Source organism: Lupinus angustifolius, chromosome LG05, assembly GCF_001865875.1.
Source record: "Lupinus angustifolius cultivar Tanjil chromosome LG05, LupAngTanjil_v1.0, whole genome shotgun sequence".
Lineage (NCBI taxonomy): Eukaryota > Viridiplantae > Streptophyta > Magnoliopsida > Fabales > Fabaceae > Lupinus > Lupinus angustifolius.
This window is the reverse complement of record NC_032013.1, coordinates 14,877,598-14,900,918: the sequence shown is the minus strand read 5'-3', so window position 1 is coordinate 14,900,918 and position 23,321 is coordinate 14,877,598.

Sequence of the window (23,321 nt, the reverse complement as noted above, 5' to 3'; positions counted from 1 at the left end):
ATGGTGTCATGGTTGTGCCAATCAACAGTCAGTCTGTTTCGTCAATAACCACTAAGCATCTCACCAATATTAAAATAAACTAGAAGAAATACTAGAGCAATTCATGTAGACAATCGCCATGCATCAACAAATCACAAATGTTACTATTAAGAATATGGAGAATCAAATCAGACGCATAATTGAACATCACTCAGCAATTTTAGAGCATTGCAAAAGTATCACAACCAGAAGCGGAAAAACTGAAAGTGTGCATGTCAAGAGGAACACTTTGGAATCCTATCCTTATATGTCATGGTTTTGATGAGGACAACTTGTGCCTAAAAGAGCTTGAAGATCACCAACAAATCAACGTGCTCAAGTCTTTATTTTGGTACTAGGCTTAGACTAGATTCTAGTTTAAGTTGAGTCGAAGGCTTAGGGCACCTAATACATGTCTCATATGCATATATCTTTTAAATCATTTCATCCATGAGATATGTCATTCATAATATGTTCATGCATTACATAAATACATGTATATGTGCATTCTAGGCATAAAACTAAGTGTTAAACATGTATCATCTAAGTGCATAACGTATTTGATGCTTTGTATTTAAAAATACACATTTTAATTACTGTTAATCGATTAACCAATCATTTAATCGATTAACCCAACGATTAACCCAACTGTTGTGAAAAGTGGTTGCTACTGGAACACGTTTTTAAATGCTGTTAATCGATTAAGGCATCACGTTAATCGATTAACCTGACTGTTTGTTAAGTTGTTGGAACTGAAAAACAGAATCAGTTATAATTTTAAATCACGTTAATCGATTAAGATGGCATTTAATCGATTATCTGGGGTTCTGGACTGATTCTTTATAAACTGCGTTTTCAGAATTAATCTCATAAGTTGCATGTTGCATTTATTAGAGAGTTAGAGCATTTTACGTGTTAATTGTTGCATCTATTTGTTAAGTGCATTAGTGAGTTTAGAAATGAGAGATTCCTTGCTTTAGGATTGAGTGCATTTCATGTTATAATCTCTCATGTTTTCCCTCACATGTTCATGCATATTTTGATGCATTTTTCATGAAGTTTTATGATTCTGTAACTTCTGTTTTCATAACTAATACTTGTCATTTCACATGAGTTTGTGTTAGATGTGCATTAGAGTAAAGCCTTCATGTTGTATTTGAGCTTAGGAATAGCTTAATTTTACTCTTGTAATTCTTGAATAATTGTTGTAAAGGGAATCTCTTGGTGTCGTATCACCAGTAGAGATTGTGTGTTTCTTCATAGCTTAGAGTGTAAGAAAAGGAAAGAACGAGAGATTCTTTGGCTGGGGCTACGCCGAAAGAAACGTTTTCTTTATCGGTAGGAAGGGAGTCAAACCATTGAATAGTTTCTTTGATTTCTTGTCATTTGCTAAGTGTTGTAATTGGATAATGTGTTTGTAAATTACATTGATTCGATTATAGTGAAGGAAATCTCCCAAGTCAGCCGGGAGGCCTGGATGTAGTTTGCAGTGGACAGCAAACGAACCAGGATAAAAATTCGCGTTGCAGGATTTGTTTTCTCTCTCTCTCTTTACTGTTTTCAATCGATTAATTTGTATATCTGATTCAACTAATACATTCTGTTCATTTGTTGTACTGCAAGCTATTCTGATATACAAATTTGTAAGCTCTGTATTCGTTCTGTTATCGGTTATCTGTTCTGCATTTAATCGTTTCTGTAATTGCTTACTGGTTCTGTTTAATCGATTAATATTCCTGTGTTAATCGATTATACTGTTTCTATTAATCGATTAAAATAGTTTCTGTTTTAAAACTGTTTTTGTGTTAATCGATTAAGACTGTGCTTATAATCGATTATCCTTTTCTCCTTAATCGATTAAATAGGGTTGATTCAGCATTAAGTGTTGATTTGCGAAAAGCGGTAATTCTAACCGCGACACCTATTCAACCCCCCCCTTCTAGGTGTATTGTAACCACTGATACCTAACAAGTGGTATCAGAGCTAGTACGAAGTGCTAGCTCAACCGCGTATTCGTGATCCTAAAGGGAAAAGGAATGGGTTCTTCAAATCCATTTGGTGGTGATGGGTCATCCATTAATCGACCACCAATATTCAGTGGTGAAGGGTATGCCTACTGGAAAGTGCGCATGCAAATTTTTATTGAGGCCATAGACTCGGATATTTGGGAATCCGTAGTCAACGGCCCTTACGTTCCACAACATCTTGTGGACGATCAACCTAAAGATAAACCGAAAAGTTTATGGACCGATGATGAGCGCAAAAAGGTCCAGCATAACCTGCGCGCCAAAAACATCATCACATCGGCCCTATCATATGATGAATTCTTTAGGGTCTCGCAGTGCCATAATGCGAAAGAAATGTGGGACACTTTACAAGTGACTCACGAAGGCACTAGCGAAGTCAAGCGCGCAAGACTGAACGCGCTGACCCACGAATATGAGTTGTTTCGCATGTTACCAAGCGAATCAATATGTGATATGCAAAAGCGATTCACTCATATTGTCAACCATTTAGTTGCTCTCGATAAATCATTTGCTAGAGGTGAACTAACTAATAAAGTTTTGCGTTGTCTTGACAGGAGATGGCAACCAAAGGTGACTGCAATTGTTGAGTCTAAAGATTTAGATTCTATGCCTTTAGCTACTTTATTTGGAAAACTTCAAGAGCATGAAATGGAGTTGGGTCGCTTGACCATGAATGAAGAATCAGACCGGAAGAAGAAGAGCATCACTTTGAAGGCCACGACCTCCAAAGACAAAGAAGAGAAAATTGATGATGAATCTGATTCCGATCTAGATGATGAAACTATGGGTCTCCTAGTCCGAAAATTTAGCAAATTCATTAAAAGAAAAGGAGGACTCAAAAAGTTTCAAAAGAAGGAAGCGAAAGAGTCAACCAGTAAAGGCAAGAATAACAAGGATCGCTTCACTTGCCATGAGTGTGGAAAGGTAGGGCACATGAGGTTTCAGTGTCCAACCTACCTAAAGAAGGTTGATTCAGAGAAGAGCACTCCCAGGGACTTCAAATCCAAGAAAGCTTACATCGTTTGGGATGTACCTGAGGAGGAATCGACATCGAGCACCTATAGTGAGGAGGAGTCAGCAAAGCTGTGTCTGATGGCCAGATCTGACATCAATACAAATTCAGACTCATGCAAGGGCAATGATGAGGTATATTCTGACACCTCATCCACTTCGAATGATTCACCTCCTTATGATGTATTGTATGATGCTTATGTCGAGTTGCATGATGAATTAAAGAAATTGGCTAGAATTAACATTGATAGGAAAAGAATAATCCTGATAAACGAACAAAAAATAAGCCAATTACAAAAAGAATTAGATGAATTAAAACTGGAAAATGAAACTTTAGATCTCATCTATTCTTGTAGTTCATGTAACTGCTCTGCTAGTAACTTATGTCAAAAACCTGTCTGTGAGACTTGCGAGACTTTGCAAGAGGACAATTTTAAACTAAATGAAAAACTCACACGTCTCACAAACAGTAAACTGCAATTAGATAACCTGCTTAATCAAACTAGAAATGTTGGTGATCGAACTGGTCTAGGTTATACTCGCACTGCTAAAAAGAAGCGACCATATAGAAAACCGGTAGCTCAAGCTAAAAACAAATATCATAAGCATTCTCCTACTTGTTTTTATTGTAACACATATGGTCATACTTATCATTCATGCTATATCAAAAAGTATGGTATACCTAGCGGAGTTTATGTATGGAAAAAGAAGGGAGATAATTCCCTAATCACTAACAGAAAAGGACCCAACACCAATTGGGTACCTGAGAAAAGTAAGTAATCTATTTTGCAGGTATGTCTCCGAACACATGGACAAAAATGGTACTTAGATAGTGGGTGTTCGAGGCATATGACAGGTGATAGATCAAATTTCCTGGATCTCTCACTTAAAGGAAAAGGATACGTCACTTATGGAGACAACAACAAGGGAAAGATACTCGGCACAGGAACAGTTGGTAACTCATCCCAAACTCTGATTGATAATGTCCTTTATGTTGAAGGACTAGAACATAACTTGTTGAGTATAAGCCAACTCTGCGATAAAGGTAATCGTGTATCCTTCGATTCTGATTGTTGTGTCATTCGTGATATTTTATCTAATAACGTTAAATTTGTTGGTCACCGTATAAATAATATTTACATGGTTAATTTGGACGATGTCACTACATTATTTTCAAAATGCCTTATTTCTAAAGAAGATGACATCTGGCTATGGCATAGACGTGTTGCACATATCCATATAAAGCATCTAGATAAATTATCATCAAACGAACTAGTTGAGGGGCTACCAAAATTGAATTTTAAAACTAAAGAAATTTGTGACACTTGTCAAAAGTGTAAACAAACCAAAAACTCTTTTAAAAATAAAAATGTGATATCCACCTCAAGACCTTTGGAGCTACTCCATATGGACTTGTTTGGACCATCACAAATCATGAGTTTTGGTGGTAGTTACTACGCTCTAGTTATTGTTGATGATTTCTCTAGATTTACATGGACATTGTTTTTATCATCAAAAAGCGACGCGTTCAAAAATTTTAAAAATCTTGCCAAGCAAATCCAAAACCAACTTAACCTAAAAATAATATATATACGAAGTGATCACGGGGGAGAATTTGAGAACTTTCAGTTCGACAAATTCTGTGATAAGCATGGCATTTTGCATCAGTTCTCTGCTCCTCGCACTCCACAACAAAATGGAGTTGTAGAGAGGAAAAATCGTGTTTTAGAAGAATTAGCGAGAACCATGCTTAACGAAAGTAATACCCCCAAGTACTTCTGGGCTGATGCAGTTCATACTGCATGCTATGTTATAAATCGAGTACTCTTAAGGCCAAACTTGAACAAAACTCCTTATGAACTTTTAAAAGGCCGCAAACCAAATATATCCCATCTTCACGCTTTCGGTTGCAAATGTTTTATATTAAATAATGGAAAGCGGGCCTTAGGGAAATTCGACTCTAAAGCCGATGAGGGAATATTTTTGGGATACTCGATTCATAGCAAAGCGTTCAGAGTCTTTAACAAATATTTAATGCAAGTTGAAGAGTCTATCCATGTACAGTTTGACGAATCTTCTCCAAAAGAGAAGAGAAAGGTCGTTTCTGATGATGTTGCAGGTGCTTTGGAAGAAGCATACTCCAAGGACATGGATAATGAAAAAGGAGCCAATGATGAAGGTCAAATCGAACCTCAAGAGCACTCAGACATGCCTACCGTGTGGAAAACAAAGAAAGCTCACCCAATTGATAAAGTTATAGGTGACATATCTACGGGAGTGGTAACCCGTAGTTCCTTACGAAATTTCTGTAATTTTGTAGCTTTTGTATCGCAAATTGAGCCTAAGACCGTTGATGAGGCCATTGAGGATGTACACTGGGGTATAGCTATGCAAGAAGAGCTAAACCAGTTTGAGCGCAATCATGTGTGGGACTTGGTCCCCAAACCTAATGATCATCCCGTAATTGGTACTCGATGGGTCTTCAGAAATAAACTTGATGAATCTGGCTTAATAATTCGAAATAAAGCACGTTTGGTGGCCAAAGGCTACAACCAGGAGGAGGGTATCGATTATGACGAAACCTACGCTCCTGTAGCCAGACTAGAGGCCATCAGAATGCTTCTTTCCTTTGCATCTTTAATGAACTTCAAACTCTTTCAAATGGATGTAAAAAGCGCCTTCCTGAATGGATACATTCAAGAAGAAGTTTATGTTGACCAACCGCCTGGTTTTGAAAATTTTAAATATCCGAACCATGTTTACAAACTTAAAAAGGCACTATATGGTCTCAAACAAGCTCCTAGAGCTTGGTATGACAGACTTAGTACCTTTCTTTTAGAAAAAGGGTTCGAGAGAGGCTTGGTTGACACAACGCTTTTTATTAGAAAATCAGAAAATCATGTTCTGCTTGTACAAATCTATGTAGATGACATAATATTTGGATCTACTAATGATATCTTGTGTAGAGAATTTTCTGAGATGATGCAGGGGGAGTTCGAAATGTCTATGATGGGAGAACTCACATTCTTTCTAGGATTGCAGATAAAGCAGCTAGAAAGTGGGATATTCATCCATCAGGCGAAATACTGCAAAGAGCTACTCAAGAAATTTGAAATGGACAAATGTAAGGAAGCTTCCACACCTATGGCATCTGCTTGCTACTTAGACAAAGATGAGAAAGGAAAAGCAATCGAGGTAACGAAGTATCGTGGTATGATTGGGTCTTTACTTTACTTAACTGCAAGTAGACCTGATATCATGTTCAGTGTATGCATGTGTGCGAGATATCAATCATCACCTAGAGAATCACACTATATAACTGTTAAAAGAATCATGAGATATCTAAAAGGAACTATTAACATGGGATTATGGTATCCTCGGGATGCCTCACTATCCTTGGTGGGTTATTCCGATTCCGATTTCGCCGGATGTAAGTTGGATCGGAAAAGCACTAGTGGTACTTGCCACCTATTGGGCAGTTCATTAGTAGCATGGCACAGCAAGAAGCAAGCCTGTGTTGCTTTGTCCACCGCTGAAGCGGAATACATTGCCGCTGGTGTGTGTTGCGCTCAAATCCTTTGGATGAAGCAGCAACTTAAGGACTTTGGTCTTAAACTTGAAAAGATCCCAATAAAATGCGATAATACAAGTGCCATTAACCTATCCAAGAATCCCGTTTTGCATTCTAGAACAAAGCATATAGAAATTAGACATCATTTTTTGCGTGACCATGTACAAAAAGGTGACTGTGTTCTTGAATTTGTGGAAACTTCGACCCCACTCTGCTGCCTAAAAACAAAATTTTCTCTGATTTCATCGATTATGCCAATGGTTAATCGATTACCTAGGCTTCATTTCTGGAAAATTCAAATTTTTTAAAATTTTAATCGATTAATCGATTAAACAGCCCGTTAATCGATTACTTGGGCAATTGTTTTTGAAAATTCAAATTTTACATTGTTTTAATCGATTAAACCATCCCGTTAATCGATTAAAACCAGTACGTTAAAGGCAAACAGTGTCTCGGTTTTGCACTTTTTTTTACATTTTCGCAACCTCTTTGTGCCTTGATTTTCTGAAACAGCAACAATACTAATCCAGGTGCAATAGGATTAAGTAAACCTCATCCTAAACCTCTCAAACCTTCCGAAATCGCTCTATTTCATCCAAATCCACTCAATTCCGAATCATCCAATCCAAACCCTAGGTTAGGCTTTGCCCCTCTGTTCATCAATCTCAGTTTCGAGTTCATCATCTTCAATGGAGCAGAGTCGTCCAAAGCGGGTCAAGACTACAGCAACGCGCATTCGAAGAAGGGAAACCGGCTCACCCTCCACTCGGGACCGCGGTGACCCCTATTATTCCCTCATTTTGCAAGAGACCCGGTTGGCAAAATTTCAAGGCCGCAAGCCTACATACATCAGGTATGCCGACTTAACCTGGTTAGCGGAACAAAACTTTAGTTTTCCGCATGACATGGAGGCTCAAGGAGCCGTTCAGCTTTTGGAATTAAAGGGACGTGTCCACCCTGCTCTAGTTAGGGAGTTTTACGCTAATTTTAGATACAAGGATGGAAAGTATTGGTCAATAATTTCTGGTAGTCAGTTTGAGCTGAGTAATGATTTGTTTCTGAATGTTGGAGGTTTATCATCGTCTGGTTTTGGAATAGGGGATTGTTCTTGGGTCAAGGACAATTTTGATCCCGTTGATGTGTACAAGTCATTCCTTCGGGGCCCTCATCTGTATATTCAGGGTCAACTGACCAAGGCAGGGTCACTTTCTGTTGAGAACAGGTTATTGCATTATGTTATTGCTTACATATTAGTGCAGCGGAACACTAATCATGCACAGCCTACTGTGAATGATTTGCGTTTCATGTACGCTGTAAAGAATAACGTGATGATCAATTGGCCTGAGGAGATTCTGAAAATCATGAACAGCGTTTCATTGTCTCAGTCCAAGCTGCTCCCGTATAGCATTTTCATATCCCGCATTGTTGATTATTTGCGCATTGACATTTCTGATACCATCATTACTGAGTACACTGATAAAGATCACTTGGTGGGTGAGAGTCTCATTCATAAGATGGGAATTTACAAGTATGGTACTACATGGCAGTATCAGGAGGACTATACCACCTTTGATCTGGACTTGTCGGATAATGAGCATCAGGAGGATTTGGGTAATCAGAATGCAACTAATCAGGGGGAGTCGTCTGGAACAGCACCTCAGAGCTCTGTGTTTGGTTTAGCTCAGATGGAAGCCATGGAACAACGACTTAACAACCGCATGGATCTGCACTTCCAAGGGCTGAAGGACTCTTATTTTGCAGGCATGGAGCAATATGAAGAACGTCAGATTGCCTACACCGAAAACAAATTTCAGGAGTTGAGGAACGTGATTCAATCTACCGCTGAGGCTCAGAATGCCATGTTCTGCTCAGAATTTCAGAAGCTGTCTGTGCTTATCCAGGGAAATCAGAACACTACTGTGCCTGATGATCAGCCTGACTATCCTCCGCCTCAACCTTAGTTTAGCTGACCTTAGACCTAGGTTATCCTATCCTTAGGTTTATTTTTATCTTGTGGCACCTTCTGGATTTAGTTATCGTTGTTGCTTTCAGAACTGATTCGTATTTTGCTATTTGTCTTTTATTTGACTTTATGGCCTGTACTATTTCATGACTTTCTTTACTCTTTATGCTATGCAAATGTTTTTGTTTTTGCTATAATTATGTCAAAATAGCTTATTTGCCTTAGTGAATGGGTCTTGATCATTTAAGATTTGATGTTGCTAACATTGCTTAATATTTGATTCAATCTTTTATGCCATTCTCATTTCCTATTAGCTATTTTTTTGTCAAATCAAGCGCATTTGTTCAATATACCGAAAAATGAAACAAGTTAATTTGTTAAAACCCAAATTAATTCATTAACTTTGTTTTATGATTAATGTCAAAAGGGGGAGAAAGGTTGTTTTGTTGCTTCTCAATTGTGCAGGTTGATCGTTATAACAGCTTCCGATAAATGTGCGCATTCCATCAACCTTGCCAACACAATCTTCAAGCTTATTCATCAAGCAATTGTTACTTTAAAATTGATGAACTTGATGTAGAGTTTGTCATCATCAAAAAGGGGGAGATTGAAAGTGTGCATGTCAAGAGGAACACTTTGGAAAGCTCTCCTTGAACGTCATGGTTTTGATGAGGACAACGTGTGCCTAAAAGTGCTTGAAGATAACCAACAATCCAACGTGCTTGAGTCTTTTATTTGGTACTAGGCTTAGACTAGATTCTAGTTTAAGTTGAGTCGAAGGCTTAGGGCACCTAATACATGTCTCACATGCATTTATCTTTTAAATCATTTCATCCATGAGATATGTTCATTTGATAATATGTTCATGCATTACATAAATACATGTATATATGCATTCTAGGCATAAAACTAAGTGTCAAACATGTATTATCTAAGTGCATAACATATTTGATGTTTTCTATTTGAAAATACATATTTTATTTAGTGTTAATCGATTAACCATACCTTTAATCGATTAACCCAACTGCTGTGTAAAGTGGTTGCCACTGGAACACGTTTTTGTAATGCAGTTAATCGATTAAAGGTTTACGTTAATCGATTAACCTAACTGATTTTTAAGTTGTTGAAACTGAAAAACTGAAAAACAGAATCAGTTATGATTTTTAGTCCCGTTAATCGATTAAGAAGGTATTTAATCGATTATCTGGGGTTCTGGACTGATTCTTTATAAACTGCGTTTTCAGAATTAATCTCATAAGTTGCATGTTGCATTTATTAGAGAGTTAGAGCATTCTACGTGTTAATTGTTGCATCTATTTGTTAAGTGCATTAGTGAGTTTAGAAATGAGAGATTCCTTGCTTTAGGATTGAGTGCATTTCATGTTATAATTTCTCATGTTTTCCCTCACATGTTCATGCATATTTTGATGCGTTTTTCATGAAGTTTATGATTCTGTAACTTCTGTTTTCATAACTAATACTTGTCATTTCACATGAGTTTGTGTTAGATGTGCATTAGAGTAAAGCCTTCTTGTTGTATTTGAGCTTAGGTATAGCTTAATTTTACTCTTGTAATTCTTGAATAAATTGTTGTAAAGGGAATCTCTTGGTGTCGTATCACCAGTAGAGATTGTGTGTTTCTTCATAGCTTAGAGTGTAAGAAAAGGAAAGAACGAGAGATTCTTTGGCTGGGGCTACGCCGAAAGAAACGTTTTCTTTATCGGTAGGAAGGGAGTCAAACCATTGGATAGTTTCTTTGATTTCTTGTCATTTGCTAAGTGTTGTAATTGGATAATGTGTTTGTAAATTACATTGATTCGATTATAGTGAAGGAAATCTCCCAAGTCAGCCGGGAGGCCTGGATGTAGTTTGCAGTGGACAGCAAACGAACCAGGATAAAAATTCGCGTTGCAGGTTTTGTTTTCTCTCTCTCTCTTTACTGTTTTCAATCGATTAATTTGTATATTGAATTCAATTGATACATTTTGTTCATTTGCTGTACTGGATGCTATTCTAATATACAAATCTGTAAGCTCTGTATTCGTTCTATTATCGGTTAACTGTTCTGCATTTAATCGTTTCTGTAATTGCTTACTGCTTCTGTTTAATCGATTAATATTGTTGTGTTAATCGATTATCCTGTTTTTGTTAATCGATTAAAATTGTTTCTGTTAATTGATTACAACTGTCTTTTTGTTAATCGATTAAGATTGTTCAAATAATCGATTATCTTCCTTCATTAATCGATTAAATAGGGTTGATTCAGCATTAAGTGTTGATTTTTGAAAAGCGGTAGTTCTAACCGCGACACCTATTCAACCCCCCCCCCCTTCTAGGTGTATTGTAACCACTGATACCTAACAAAAACGTCTAGTGGTTATTGAAAAATTAGATGTACGTAAAAAATTAGATGTACATGAAACTAGTGGGGAACAAAAGGAAGAAAATAATACCCACTAGTTCAGAAAAATACCCTACCCCACAGCTCCATCAAAAGCCAAGAAGGAAGAGCAGTTTGCTCGGTTTATGGAAATAATAAAATCGTTATAAATCAGTATTCAATTCTCCGAAGCCTTGGAAGAAATGCCTACCTATTCTAAGTTTATGAAAGAACTGCTATTAAAGAAGAGGAGCCATCAAGAGAAGAAGTTATCCAACTCAATACGACTTGTAGTGCAATCCATCAAACTGACATCCCTCATAACCTGAAAGATCCAAGAACTGTGACTATTCCAGTCACAATTGGGGAAGTTTCCATAGGCAAAGCACTTGTCGATCTCGGGGAAAGTGTTAGCCTAATGCCACTTTCAATGATGAGGAGAATAGGAGGGTTGCAACTAAAACCAACCAGAATAGCCTTACAACTAGCTGAAAGATCCATTAAATATCAGGAAGGAGTTGCAGAAGATGTGTTGGTAAGAATGGATAAACTCCCGCTCCATGTAGATTTTTTTGTAATTGACATCTCCGAAGATGTGGAAATCCCACTCATTCTGGGACGTCCATTCATGAGAACATAAAAAATGGGGATAGGCATGGAAAATAGCAAACTGATAGTTCGAGTAGAAAATGATGAAATTCAGTTTGACATTTTCAAAGCAATGCATCACCAAAGAGATAAAGGGCAATGTTTCCAGATAGATATTCTTGAAGAAATCTGCTCAGAACAGCGTCAACCTAATAATTCTTGGGAGATGCAAGAACTTAATCTCGAGGATGTAGAAAAAGAACAACTGATCAGAAACTTTTCTGATAATCAAATTTCTCCTGAAATTAACCAAGGTGGAGATGATAAAAAAGAACCAGAACTAGAATTAAAGGAGTTACCATCGCATTTGAAGTATGTAGTTTTAAAAGGTGACTCCAACAAACTAGTTATCACCATCAAATTGCTCTCCACCTTGGAAGAAAACAAGCTGATACAAGTCTTGGAGAAGCACCAACAGGCGATTGGTTGGACTTCGAAAGATCTAAAAGGAATCAATCCATCCTATTGCATGCACAACATCATGATGGAGGATAATTTCTAACCAGTAGCTCAACCACAAAGGAGGCTCAATCCGACAATGAAAGAAGTTGTTCGGAAGGAAGTGGTGAAAATGTTAGAAGCTGGAATGATTTACCCCATTTCAGATAGAAAATGGGTAAGTTCTTTTCAAGTGGTGCCGAAGAAAGGATGAATGATGGTAATCCAAAACGACGACAACGAGCTCATTCCAACTAGAGCTGTTACTGGTTGGAGGGTATATATAGATTACTGCAAACTCAATGCAACCACTAGAAAAGACCATTTTCTCCTGTCCTTCATGGACAAGATGCTGGAAAGATTATTAGGATGGACCTTCTACTGTTTCCTAGATGATTATTCGGGATACAACGAAATTGTTGTAGATCCACAATATCAAGAAAAGACGACATTTACTTGTCCTTTTTGGTGTCTACGCATACAGAAAAATGCCATTTGAATTATGCAATGCCCCAACTACTTTTTAAAGATGCATGCTGGCTATTTTCGCTGACTTGGTGCAAAGATGCATCGAGGTCTTCATGGATGATTTTTCAGTATTTGGAGATTTTTTCAATTTATGCCTACAAAACCTAGAGACAGTATTTGAAAGATGTGTTGAGACCAACCTGGTACTAAATTGGGAAAAATGTCATTTCATGGTCACCAAAGGCATTATTTTGAGGCACAAGATTTCAAGAAAAGGGGTAGAAGTTGATAAGGCAAAAGTAGAAGTCATAGAGAAGATTCCACCACCAACAATTCTTAGAGGGATCAGAAGCTTTCTAGGACATGTTGGATTCTACCAATGCTTTATCAAATACTTCTCCAAAACCGATAAACCCCTTTGCAATCTTTTCCTTAAAGATTCTACTTTTAATTTTGAAGAATCATGTTTAGAAGCATTCAAAACTTTGAAAAAACTTCTTGGTAACAACCCCTGTTATAATTGCACCAAACTTTTGAACTAATGTGTGACGCTAGTGATTACGCAGTTGGTGCAGTTTTAGGACAGAGGAGGGAGAATGTGTTTCATGTAATACATTATGTCAGCAAAGTTTTAAATGAGGCACAAGTTAACTACGTCACAATAGAAAAATAATTGCTAACTATTGTATTCGCATTGGAAAAATTTAGACGTTATTTGATTGAGGCCAAAATATTGTTTTTACTGATCATGCCGCAATCAAATACCTCTTAAAGAAACTTGAGTTCAAGCTACAGTTAATACGATGGGTGCTACTTTTATAGGAATTTAACTTGGAAATCTGTAACAAAACGAAAAAGATAATCTCGTGGCCAATCATTTGTCACGATTAATCAATGAAGAAGTCATGAAAGGAGAGAGAGAAATAGCTGAAGCATTTCCTGATGAAAAGCTATTTATCCTTCAAGAAAGACCATGGTTTGCTGATATAGCCAACTACAAAGCCTCAAGAATTATTCATGATCATTTCAACTATCAGCAAAAATAGAATTTTCTCAAGGATGTCAACCATTACGTTTGGGACGAGCCATACTTATTCAAAGAAGGAACTGACAACATAATTCGAAGGTGTGTTGATTCAAAGGAGGCTCAGAAAATTTTATGGCACTTGCATAATTCTGCTTATAGTGGAAACTACAATGGAGAAAGAACAGCTACAAAAGTTCTCTAGTCTGGTTTTTTCTAGCTCCCTATTTTTAAAGATGCCAAAAATTTTGTTCAAAAATGTGATGCATGCCAAAGATCTCGAGGAATTGGAAAAAGAAATGAAATGCCCTTGCAAAATATTTTGGAAATAGAAATTTTTGATTATTAGGGCATTGATTTCATGGGTTCTTTCCCATCATCATTTTCAAATGAATATATCTTGGTCGTTGATGACTATGTTTCTAGATAGGTAGAAGCATTAGCAACACCAGAAGCAGATGGAAAAACAATTATAAATTTTTTTTACCCGCAAGAGTACTCATAAGTGATGGAGGATCTCATTTTGTAAACTCCAAATTACACAAGGTTTTGGAATTTGATAATGTTAAACATAAGGTAGCAGCACCTTATCACTCACAAAACAATGGGCTGGCAAAAGTATCCAACATAGAATTAGAAAGAATTTTAGAAAAAAAAATAGTCTCTTCCTCAAGGAAAGATTGGTCATATAAGTTGGATGATACTTTAAGGGCATATAGAACTGCATTTAAATCACCAATAGGCCAAACTCCATTCCAACTAATTTATGACAAAGCTTGTCATTTACCAGTTGAATTGAAGCATAAAGCCTATTAGGCACTTAAGTTTGTAAATTTTGACTTGAAAGATGGAGGAACAAAACGAAGGAAACAATTACACCAATTAGAGGAAATGAGGTTCCAAGCCTATAAATCTTCAAGATTGTATAAAGAAAAGGCTAAAAAGTGTCATGACTCCAAAATCCTAAGAAAATATTTCTATAAAGGTCATAAGGTACTCTTATTTGATTCAAGATTAAAATTGCTTCTGGGAAAATTGAAGACCATATGGTCCGGGCCATTTGTAATAAAAAATGTTAAAAAATATGGAGCAGTTGAATTAGAAGATCCAAAGCCTCAAACGACTTGGACAGTGAATGGGTAAAGGTTAAAACCATACTTGGGCAATGACTTAGGCTCCATCATCGAAATTGCATCAGAATAACCTCTACAGCTAGAACAGGTGTCAAACTATTGACGTTAAACGAGCGCTTGCTGGGAGGCAACTCAATAGTTGGTTAGTTTTTGAATTTCTTTTTAATTTATGTTTAATTAAGTTTGTGTTTAGTAATATGTTATTTTTCTTTTAAAAAATTTCATATGCATCAAATATCTCTTTAAAACCAATATTTCCATTAGCTTGAGGACAATCCATCATTTAAAGAGGGGGAACATAATTTAATGCATATGAATTTTTTTAAAAGAAAGTTAATAGTGTATATAAGATTGTATAGTTATTTAAAAAATAATTTGATTGTTCTTAAAACTCAAAATAAATTCAAAACCGGAATCAAAGTGGCTAGATGAAAAAAAATTGTGACATGATTACATGATTAGAAATTGCTCAGCATATCTTGACTTAAGCTTTGATTGAGCAAAATGAGATATGTGCTAAACTTTTTGTGAAAACATCACATAATGTCATAACTTGAAATGTTTCGCAAATGGAAATTAAATTTGTGTAAGATGATCTTTGCAAACATTTTTTTTAAAATCAAGAAGTGTAAATCCAAAGCAAGTGAGGTGTTAGGTATCAGTGGACAGAGCACACCTAGAAGGGGGGGTTGAATAGATGTAGCGGAGCTCAAGTTCCGCTTTTTGGTTTTTTTACACACTTGCTGAAAAATGCCCAGTTAATCGATTAAGCATTGTTCATAATCGATTAAACACAGTAAAAACAGAAAATCAGAAAATCTCATTTAACAGCTCTCTTGCATGGCAGGTTACTAGAAAATGAGGCAATGGTATAACATATATTTTTACACAAAATTAAACTAGTTATAGCACAAAACCAGTATAAAAATTATCATGTTATATCATGCAATATTACAACTTGAAATGTAAAAGAGAAAGGGATAGAAAAGATTGTGCAAGGATTTTATCCTGGTTCGTTTTGCGGTCCACTGTAAAACTACATTCAGGCCTCCCCTTCTGATCTTGGGAGATTTTCTTCTTCACTATAGAACACAATGTATCGTTAAAACACGCTTCCAATTACAAGAGTCAAATGCTCCTTTCTTGGAACCCAAAGAACTTCGTCACCCTTGGTTTGACCTTTTGTGAAATCGCCTCCCAAGAAAACCTTTCTTACCGCGATTCGGCACCAGCCAAGGTATCGTTGTTTATCCCAAGACCTCCAAATCTTTGTGAAGAACACCTTAACTAACCGCAGCTAGGATTTTCCTAATCCTTGAATTACAATGCTTTAAGTTATGAATGAGTACTTAATACTCGAATTTAACAATAAAGATCAAATACTAAAACCTAAGCAAGAACTCACATGAATTCCTAGTCTAATATGAATGTACATGCACGAGGTTTCTAAAATTATGCAATTATTAAAAACTATCTCTTTTATTTCCAAGAAACACAAGAATGATGCAAGAAAGATTTTCAAAGAACATTCAATATGAATATGAAACTTAAAGCCTTAGCATGATCTAATGTTTCTCCTAATGCAACATGCAATATTTTCTCCTAGATACGACAATGAGTAACTCGAAAATATGCAGAGAAAATGATGTAAAAATGTATGGATTCTTATGCCTCATTTTCTGAGATTTCAGGTTAAATAGAAAACTGTCTAAAGTCCCAGTTAATCGATTAAGTACCCATTTAATCGATTAACGAGTTGTTGATAATAATTGTTTTCAGTTTTTCAATTTTCTGTTGAAACTGTGATTCTGTTAATCGATTAACACTATTCATAGCCGATTAAACAGTGTCTGTTAATGGATTGACAGAATTCATAATCCATTAAACAGTGTAAAATCAACTTGTTAATGCATGGTGAACTACCTATGTGATATATGCTCATGCAATACATGATTTCCAAATGTAATACCTTTAATGCACAAAATCAATGTATTCAAATGCATGAACCTAATTATCATATATTTCTATATGATATATCATTTTAGTGGATAAATTACTTTAATAAGTCTTGTGAGACTCACACCTAGGTTTACCTAACCTAGATTCAATATCTATGGCAAGCATCTTAGACTTCTAAAAAGATAATAAACAATTATAACCTAAGTCTAATTAGTCACCACTTGCGTCATCGGCATGTTGTTTTTTGAATGATCTTCAAGCTTGTCTTCATGTTGGTCTTCATGTTTGTCTTCATCAAAACATAGATCAATATCCAATGATGCACTTCACTTTCATGAAGGAGTGAGCCAAACATGTGAGGATAAAAGTTAAATCACCATTTAATTTGTCTAATTAAACTTGTTTGAGTCTTTAAATCTCTTAATTGCATAAGATTTATAGGAACTGATCAAGGCATGTTAATTTTTAGTTGAACCAAATGGCCAAAATGTCTAACCAAAAAATTAGGATTATCCTTTGATAAGCCTCTTTGAGACAAACAAAGTAAAACAATTTTTCGAATTATCCCATGAAATCCGAAATTGAAAACAATGTTCTAAAAAGAGAGCATTAATTTTTAAAGGAGAAAGACAAAGAAAAGCCAATGTTCAAAAGCTAAGAGGTTGGAAAATAAAATTATGAAAAAAAGTAGAGTAAAGTGCTCTCTTTTTACTTGAACTTAACCTCATTACCTAGAAAAACCATGATAATCTAACCAAGCCTCATTACAACAAAAAACAAGACCTTAGTGATCCTTGATTGTTTATGCTATTTAAGAGGATAGGTGATACAAAAAACAAGTTCAAATTACTACAATCAAATGGTTGAAAAATTGAGTGAAACACTTACCCCTTTAAAGTTTCATTTTTGAACTTGTGTGCAAAAACACTTTTTGATTGAAAAATATTTGCTTAGGTAAATTCTTACACACTTTTGATGAACAAAAGCATACATTTCATGTTTGAAGCATAATGTGTAAAAAATTCACAAATCATGAAAAATCTCATTGAAAACATTTTTTGATCATGCTTAAGCAAATTTTAGATCATGATAATCATATCTTAAAAATTAGCAAAGTTTTGATTTTGGATGAACTTGTTTGAGGACAAACAAAGTGTTAAGTTGGGGGAATTTGATATCACAATCTTGTATATATGCTTTGTTTATTTCTTTTGTATTATATTTTGTAGGATTTAGGTAGAAAAGAGAAGAATTAATCAAATACAAGCAAATTGCTTAAAATAGGCCAAAATGATCCACAAATGACATGCTTAAGTTTGACATGGCAAGCTATGTGCTTAGACTTAAGCATGACTCAACAAGACTTGGCCTATATGGAAAAATATGGAGTCAACTTGAAGCTGCTCATTAAGTAGCTTAGCTTGGACCAAGCCCACGTCTAGCTGACTTGGACACCAACCTAGCATGGTTAGACCCAACCTGGCACGGTCAGAACACAAGCCTGGCACAAGCCAACCTCCTCAAGCAGACAGCTTAGTGGAGTACGTGGATCGCCCAGCTTGGAACCACACACCTGACCAGATCAGCAAGCACCAAGCCACATCACCATCAACATGGTCAAAGCTGCTCAAGCATACAACTTAGCGGTGCCATATGAGAGCTTGGCGGTGTGCACTCAACAACTTGGTCAAGTTGATGTAGCCATCAAGCAACCATTAACTCATGTATGACCTCACTCCATGTAGCCTCCATATGTTTTGTAGAGGTAGCTCACAATAACTGGGCCAGTAGCTCACAACTAACTTGGATGACTCAGCCCAAAGTAGGTGACTAAGCTGCTTGGTCATTACCAAACCCATGCTGAAGGGTTTGGTCAGCAGCTTGACAGTCAAAGAGAGGAGCTTGGCCGTTGGTAGAACCTCCTATAAATAGGAAGCACCTCAAAGGCAAAAGACATTCATTCATTCATATTCGCAAACACTTCCATTCCTCACACTCTCTCTAAACCAAATTCTTCTCTTCTTCTTCTTGTAATTTTCTTGGAGAATTTCTACTCCGAAGTAGTTTAGGTAATTTTATTTTGTAGTTTTTTCTTCATTCAAGAGGAGAAAGGAGATGGCAAATGAGATACAAAAACAGAATTTTGTAATCTCATTTTTGTCCAAAAAGCCTATCATCCTTAGATAGATGGCTCATGCCCCAACAAATTGACTTGGATTATGGTGTAATTTCTTCTGTTAATTTATCATCTTTTGAAATTCAATTCATTTCAAGTTATTACTTTTGGTAAAGTTTTGATTCTTTATGAAGTTCTTAATGCGGTTTTAGCTTGATTACCTAAACCTTGATTTAAAGATCCAAAAATGCTTCTTATTAAAGTGTTGATAAGTGAACTAAAAAGTATAACCAACACCTTAGTTCATTTGCCACATCAAGCATCTATTTTAAGAAACTTATGTTCAAGGCTAAATAAAGTTAATGAAGCCTGAAGTAGAGTGTGACAACCTACTCAGACGAGTAACACTTAATTATTATTTAGTGCATTACATAAGGTTTGAAAATCATCTTATCAGTCTAGGACACTAGATGAAGGATTTAAAAATGAGGTGTGGAATTAACCAAAAGTATAACACATAACTTGTAATGTTTTCAAAATGAATTAAGTAGCGAAATAATTCCATATTTCCAACCAATTTTCTCCTCAAGAATTTGTTCATATTAGTTAGTTATGTCTACTTACTTGTTAATATTTCATAAACAAAACCAAATAAAAAGATGTTTATACATTATTAGTAATATAACATGTTTAATAATGATCTATTAGGCAATTCTTTGTGCTTTGACATAACCCTATTACTATACTAGAATTGAATCTTGAAAGATATGCAAATGTAAAATAGTAAAGAGTTAACTTATAAATTTTATTTGTTGACAAAGAAAGAAACCTTGAATCAAAGTGCAATTTAATTCATAAATTGTATCTTTCTGATAATGAAAAATACACAGTCGTAATGAGTGATCTAACTACTAACTTTTACTTTCTGTCATGTATTTTTGTTTAATAAAGGAAAAAAAAATAAATATTACTCATTACCACTTGTATTAAAATGCTATATTCATACCATTATACCGGCGTGGGAATTAATCCAACAAAATCGAGATGGTATGATAATATTTCAATAAAGCTATGTTTTTTATTAAAGGAACATTCTTGAAACCATTATATCGGCGTGTGAATTTATTCCAAAAAAACCGAGATGGCGAGCAAAGAATCAACATGTCATTAAATAAATTAATTAGAAACTTGGCTCAATAAAGAAAGCGAGAAAACTCTTTCAAGACCTTGACATCAAGACCGAAGGTTTCTTCATAATCTAATCCAGATGTTTGTTGAAATCCTTTTGCAACTAATCTGGCTTTTCTGCTTTCAATTGTGCCATTTGCTTTGTATTTGGTTTTGAAAACTCACTTGGAGTCAATGATGCTTTCTTGGTCTTGATAGGGTACTAGTGTCCAAGTCTGATTTATTATTAGTGCCTGAATTTCCTTGTGCATGGCTTCTTTCCACTATGGTCTTGTGAGAGCTTCTTTTGCATTTTCTGGTTCATTTTCTTCTATACAATTTTCAGCTAATCCGGTATATGGTAGCTTTGGCTTGTGGATCCCATCTTTGCTCCTGGTACGCATCCTGTGAGTGTTGTTGCTTGTTCCTACCTCAGTAGGGTCTGGGATTGTGTCTTGTTCAGCAGGTTCGTATCATTATCTTGAACTTGTTTGGTAGGGCCTGTGATTGTGTCTGGTTCAGCATGTTCAATAGCATTATCTTGAACTTGTTCATTGGAAGCTTGTGATTTCTCAATTGGTTCTTGTTCAATATTTGAGTTGTAGTTAGCTGGAACAATATCTTCTCTAAGTGGTGTACCTGTAACATGCAGTGGAAAAAGGATAGATGGACTATCAATTAATGTTTTTGGAGGGACTCTTGTATTAAGAAAGCCATCATGGAATGAGAAATGATCTTCATTGAAGACTACATGTCTTGATATGAAGATTCTTCCATGAGAATTAACACATTTATAGCTTTTGGGAGAGTTGGTGTAGCCCAAGAACACACATCTAGTTGTGTGAAACTGCAACTTGTGTTGATTGTAAGGCATGAGACAAGGGTAGCAGGTACATCCAAAGGTTTTCAAGTTGTTGTAATCAGGTTCCTTTTTATGTAGTACATAATAAGGAATTTTATTTTGAGTGACTAGTGAAGGCAACCTGTTTATAAAGAAAGTTGCAGTGGAGAATGCTTCCCACCAGTAATTTAGAGGCATTTTAGCTTGTGCTAATAGTGTCTACCCAAGTTCTATAGTGTGCCTGTGTTTTCTTTCAGCCCTGCCATTTTGTTGTGATGTATATGGACATGACATTCTGAATTGTATTCTTGATTCTATAGCATGCTTCTGAACAACTTTATATTCACCACCACCACACTGAATTATTTTAATCCTTTTTGTTGAACTGCTTTTCTACCATGTTTTTTAATTGAATGAAGACATGTGCAATATCTAATTTTTGTTTTAAAGGGTAAATCCATGTAGACCTAGTGAAATCATCAATGAAATGAACATAATATATAAAATGATATGATGATATTATTGGTGCAGGACCCCATACATCAGTGTGGATTTCCTGAGCATGAGAGGAAGAGGTTTAAAAAGGTGAAAAATTCATCTTGCCATACTGACAAGCCGCACAAAAACTGAGATGATCACTAGGTGATAATTTCATATTATAGTCTTTTAAGACTTTGTCTAAGATTTTATTATTAGGGTGTCCAAGTTTCCTATGCCAGCCCTCCTGGACAGATACATAAGCACATGAATCTCTTTCTACTCCTGGGAGCTAATATAGGCCATTCTTAAGTCTCCCTTTTAGAATATCCTTCCCTGTCAGCTTGTCCTTCACAAAACAAGATTTTGCATCAAACTCAACAACAATATTATTATCAGTAGCTAATTTAGACACACTCAATAGGTTTTTGGTAATATTAGGCACATATAAAACATCATGTAAGTTGATTAAATTTAGTTTTGAGGAGCCTGTTCCAACAATCTCTAACTTTTCACCATTTCCAACTACTAGAGAATTCTTACCATGATGCTCCGTTAGATCTTGAAACATATCAGTTTGGTGCAATACATGATTGCGTACACCACTATCAAAGTACCAGTCATAATCTTGAATTGAGTTTCGAGAAACTATGAAGGCATCGTGAGGTTCTTCTTTGTCATTTTCTGTTGAACGATTAGAGCTTGAGTAGGCTTTATCAAACGTGTAGTAGTAGTGCATTGTTGTGTGTCCAATCTTGTTACAGACCTGACATGTTGGCTTAGATGTTCTAACTCTTCCTCTGCCTCCTCTCCAACCTCTGAAATTGTTTGTATTGAACCTATTGCCCTTGTGATCAACTTTGTTAACAACATTTGATATTGCATTGAGGGTTAGGTTGGGGAGGTTGTTTAGCTGCTCAATTCTACTTTCAAAGGTTAGCAATTGAGCATGTAGATCGACCCAACTGAATGTATTGATTAGATAGTTTAACAACTACATGATTATATTCAGAGTCCAAACCATTCAGAGTTCGAATCATTGGATCAGAATTTGAGATATGATTGCCTGCAAGTTTAAGTTTATCAACTTTGTTAACAACATTTGATATTGCATTGAGGGTTAGGTTGGGGAGGTTGTTTAGCTGCTCAATTCTACTTTCAAAGGTTAGCAATTGAGCATGTAGATCGACCCAACTGAATGTATTGATTAGATAGTTTAACAACTACATGATTATATTCAGAGTCCAAACCATTCAGAGTTCGAATGATTGGATCAGAATTTGAGATATGATTGCCTGCAAGTTTAAGTTTATCAGCCAAATTCTTCATTTTGATTAGATAATCTTCCATTTTCATGCCTCCTTTTCTGGTGCTATGGAACTCAGATTTGAGGTAAGTAACTCGTGACCTTGTGTGAGCATCGGCTAAACTTTGAGCTTCGTCTCAAAGTTGTTTTGATATTTCACAGTGTAATAATTGTGTTGCTATGTCAGCAACCATTGAATTTATCAACCAACCAAGGAGTTGTTGATCATATGCTTGCCATTCTTCAAAGTCAGAATTGGAACTTCTGCTTGAATCTACAGTAGTGATGAATTCTTCAAGGCACTCCTTTTTCCCTAGCATGTAGCCATCGAGTCTGGCACCTCTAATGAGAGGTAACACCAGTGATTTCCATAGTGGAAAGTTGTCTTGGTCCAGCTTGACAGATACACTGGACGGAAGATCATTTTTGTGGTAGGTAGCAGATGACATGGTTTGTTTTTTGGATCAAGAGCCTTCAAGGCTTAAGTGCTCTGATGCCAAGTTAGAAAAATGAAGATTGTATATTAGCTTCTGTGTTTTGTTACATAGACGAGTACATGAATATATACAACAATAACAACAGGTGTTGATCCTATAATCATGATACTTATAGCAATGATCCTATGAGGATTACAATGACTAATAATATTGATTACATTAAGGTAGTATGATCACATAATAGCTTAACTATAGGGATTGACTTATTCATAACATTATACTCATGTTCGTCCTTGATCATAGGATCCAAGAATTAGGGGATTGATGATTGATTCTC